The sequence below is a fragment of the Mastomys coucha genome, unplaced genomic scaffold (assembly GCF_008632895.1).
Source record: "Mastomys coucha isolate ucsf_1 unplaced genomic scaffold, UCSF_Mcou_1 pScaffold6, whole genome shotgun sequence".
NCBI lineage: Eukaryota > Metazoa > Chordata > Mammalia > Rodentia > Muridae > Mastomys > Mastomys coucha.
The window spans coordinates 132,186,555-132,191,113 of NW_022196912.1; the positions used below are offsets into that span (position 1 = coordinate 132,186,555).

Genomic DNA, 4,559 nt, shown 5'->3' on the forward strand with positions numbered 1-4,559 from the left:
TGGTGGTTGAGACTCTGGGAGCTCTGAGGGTACTAGTTAGTTCATATTGTTGTTCGTCCTAAGGGCTGTTCTTTAAGGAACTGACTACCAGGAGTTTGACCATCCTGAAATGAATATATAGACAACACAAATTTTCCTTTTTTTCCTTTTTGGGGGGAGCAGACCTGGGAGGACTGAGAAGTGAAGGTGCTCTAGTTTATGATGTGAAGTTTCCAAATATTCAATAAAACATTATGAAAAAATAAAAGAAAATTTATGTTGAAGACTGGTATGGTTGTAATACAAGGGATGATATAGACAATATATATACATATTCTGAATCTTAATGCTGTATTTTGAAAGAATAAAGTAGGTAAGAAAGTGACTTACCTACTTAATAGCTACTATTCCTTACAGCCTCAGGATTCTTATCTGAAAAAGAAAAATTAAGATATTACTTTTGTCTATTGACGGTGAAGAGTAAATTTTAGAACACAAAATGTTATACTGTTTGTAAAATGTCACCATTATCACCTAGAATATGTTTGATTTTCCTTGTTCCTCAGCTCATCTCCTAATCATTTTTTCAGCCACAATACATACATACACACACTTAGCTACAATCTTAAAGTACGTAGTGTTCTATGCTCCTGACCCAGTAATAAATGTATATCATTTGTTGAAAGCATCAAATGCAGAAGATAAAAGTAATTTCCCAAAACCTACCATAAACATTGAATGCAACTATTTATGGGTATTGGTTGAGAAACAATGATGTTTGTTATGTAGGTCATTTGGAATCCATTGGAGCCAATGACTTAATCCATTGTAAAACTCTTAAAGAATTCTGTAAAGAATTGCATTCCTTCCCTATGTGATGCTTTCTGTGCTGTTCAATAAACAGAGGGAAACTCTTTGTTAAGGACAGATACCAGACACACAACACACACAAACACAAACACACACACGCACAGGTCATATAACATATAGCAATACACACACACAGATGGAAGACAGAGGGAGCATGAAGTAGATACTTCAAATCTGGAGTTTGTCTTAGTTAAATGACTCAAAGGAAGATATCTTTCTTTCCTTAATGTGACACCAATGTGTTATTCATAACTTAGGGTAAATCATTAATGTGCTTAATCCACACAGATCATGTGTTCAAATTTAATAAGAGTGATAGATGTTAGTGATAGGTGACAACAGATAATTTCAAATGCCATATGGATCTTGACACGGGGAATAACAGAATACATTGAGCAAAGTTGGCTTCTTTTCATCTATGTATATTGTATACATGATAAGATGAAATAACTTTATTTGCTTAATGGAGAACAGGTATCACAGGTGAGGTAAGGGGTTGCAGGTGTGGTGGTGTCTCATTATGCTTGTATTGTTGAGGCTATATAGAGAAGAAGAGTAAAGGAGTCTCATCAGAGGAAGACCGTGGAAACAAAGCAGAAGCAATAGAAATTAGAAGGAAACTGTTCTACAAATAATGTCAATGTCCACTAAAGTTATTAAATTTATTATTAGATTTAGTTATCAGTGAGTTGCGAGTTGATTTTTTTAATACTGGAAAAAAAATGAAAGTTTTGTGACCAGATTTGTGTTGTGGCAGTGGACCGCACAGATATCAGAAAGGAAGCTAACAAAATAAAGCCAAGGCATTTATAGTGTTGGGTCCCTCCCTTCTGCCTCAGCTGCAAGACACAGAGCTTGCAACCAGAGACTCAACTCACACCTGCTGTGCCTAAAACAAAGGCTCACTACTCTGAGTTCTGCCTTCGAAGATTCCAAAAGAAACTATGCCTGCTGGCTGGCACATCTACAGCCTGAAGACATCTGTTGTTGACCTCCTCCCCCACTGTGAACTGCACATCTCCAGCCACTCCCCAGAGTTGACACCCTGAGCCATCACCTTTAGCCCAGCAGCCAGCTTCCCTGTAACTTCCCCTTTGACTCTGTTCAGACTCTTCCTGACTCCTCCCACATTGCTTATATTATTCAAATATCATTTTAACCTAGAAATTCAGTTTTGCTTTCTTATACATAAATGCTAAACCCCAAAAGTAAAGGTGAGCCTTAATTAAAAACCCTCAACTTGGCTTCGTGTCCTTTTGTTCTCAAACTCTGTATTTAGGTCTCCTTTCTCTCTTCGATTGAGGCAAAACCCGGTTCATAAAACTGTGAGACAATTTCATAATGACACCCAACGTGGGGCTGGAGCACCAGACTCTATCTGACCCTTTGAGTGGGACACAAGTAGATCTCTGAGGTTACACTCAGGGTTACATGACATTTGTATCACATATGACTCCATGGCATTTCAACAGCATCCAACAAAGAGTGATGACTTATTTCTAGTTCATAAATTTTACATAGTGAATATTTTTCTATACATTAAATAAATACAGTAAAGTCCTGTAATTAAGCTCTGACTCTGGATTATGATGTAGATAAAGTTGTATTTCATGAAAAGAGGCAGAGCAGTAATGAAGAGCCTATATTCATCTAAGTTAGTGACATTTTTAACAGTTTTTTTTATGCAATCATGAGACATCACTTTTATGTACTAACATCACTGAACTTAGAAAAACCATTTTTCTCTGTGTGTCTCTGTCTATCTACACACACACAGAGAGAGAGAGAGAGAGAGAGAGAGAGAGAGAGAGAGAGAGAGAGAGAGAGAAATGTCCAGATGACTATCAAACCTGTCCAATGGAAAACTATGGAGGTAGAGCAACAAAACAGCTACAGAGGAGACTTTTGAATGAAAACAAAGAAATGATTAATTTAAATAATTTAAATGATGTTGTCAGTCTTTGACTTGTTTACATGAGTCATTAATGTTTTAAAATTAGAACACCCAATGAACTATTTTTAAAGAAATGTGCCTTTTCATATAATACTTAAATACTCAAAGAACTCAAGTGTTGGACCCTTGCTTGGACTAAATAGTTTCACATAAAAAAAGATGAGTTTTAATTTTAAGGATCTTTAATCTTTGTTATGACTGCTGACCTAGTTCAGGCTGTGACTTCAGGATTTGTGTCATTGTCTTTTTATGGTCTCTGCCTGTGCTCTTTTCCCCCAATCTATCCTCTACAACTCTGTGAATGATACTTGTAAAGCTGTGCACCTCATGGCTCTTGGGATTAAACAGTACATCTTTCAGCTCACATGCTCCTTATCTATGGGTTTCCTTGGTTTATCTATGCAGATATGTTGTAGTCTATCACATGTATGTCGTTGGCTGTACTTCAACTCTGCAGATACGTTGTAGTTTATCACATGTATGTCGTTGGCTATACTTCAACTCTTCAACTTGTTCAATTGTCAATACTAGCCATCATAGATTATTGTTTCTCTTTAAACTAGACTAATATAAAGAAGTTTGTGTTATAACCAAAACTTTGGTTTTTGCTAACCAACAAAAACAATTTTGGTTAGATATTGGTTAAATTTTATCTTCAGTTTAAAAATAGATACTATCCTATTTAATTTTATATTGGGTGGTGTCAGCATCTCACAATTTTAAAGTGCTGTGACTATTGATAATGGAAAGGTGATAGGAATAAAAGTTAAAGCTATGAAGATGGAGGATTAATTATATAATTTGGATATGATATTCTGAGTCAGAAATGATGTTTGATGTACAGATATAGAAATAGAATAGAGAGCTTTTGCTAACTCTCATCCTAACCCCAAGTCTAGGACATGTCACCTGTTTTTTTTTTTTTTTGAATATGTACTAAATTACACACACAAAAATCATGTGAATATTGATAAACTTTAGAACACTAAAGTAGAGATATTTGAGGGGCAAAGAAAAATCCTGTCTAGATTTTTGAAAAGCATTATGTTATTAAGATAGACTGAATGACCAGTGTGCAGGATTAATGGGTGAAGTAATAGCACTCATTAAGCTAATTTAAAGAAAGTCTAGACTATTAAACAAAAAGCTCTGGGAAATATTAATATTTAAGGGCTGTTGTATTACTTTTTTTGTTGCTGTGATTAAAACATTGTCACTAAAAACAACTTATGAAAGGAATAGCTTATTTGAGCATATGATTCCAGAGAAATGTTAGGGTAGGCATGGATGGAGGTGGCAGAAGCAGAGAAGTAAGAGATCACATCTTGATATATTCACATAAAGTAAACTGGAGCAAGCTGATAAACTCTCATGCACACTCTTAGTGAGATATTTTTCCAGCAAGACTCAATATCCTCCTCAAAGTTCTATAACTTCTATAAATGATGCTTCCATCTGAGGATCAAGTTTTCACATACATAAGCCTATAGAGATATTTCTCATTCAAACCCTAATATATATGTAGAAAGCCAAATGAGGGGAAAATCCTAGAAGCAAGAAAGAAAGCAGAAGAGTGGGGGAGTCAGGAAAACCCAGCAAAGCAATGCAAAGATGAAGTGTTTGAGAAGGTACCCAGGGATTGGGAAGACAACATAGCCCTGAATTACAAATATCAGTAGTTCATATTATTGTTCGTCCTGAGGGGCTGCAAACCCCTCAGCTCCATTGGTCCTTTCTCCAACTCCTTCACTGGGGA

At 35.8% G+C, this 4,559-nt stretch overlaps 1 protein-coding gene and 1 long non-coding RNA gene across 2 annotated transcripts in view; one reads left to right on the forward strand and one right to left on the reverse strand.

Annotated features, from left to right (window-relative positions):
• LOC116080975 overlaps positions 1–732 on the reverse strand; it is a 6,605-nt gene extending 5,873 nt beyond the window's left edge. The window contains exons 1-2 of the long non-coding RNA XR_004114703.1: positions 706–732; positions 370–411 (exon numbers count right to left, since the gene is read on the reverse strand). This is a non-coding gene — a long non-coding RNA (uncharacterized LOC116080975). The remainder of the gene's footprint in view (positions 1–369; positions 412–705) is intronic.
• Positions 1–4,559, forward strand: part of Macc1 (MET transcriptional regulator MACC1) — a 255,637-nt gene that overhangs the window by 36,904 nt on the left and 214,174 nt on the right. The window lies entirely within an intron of this gene.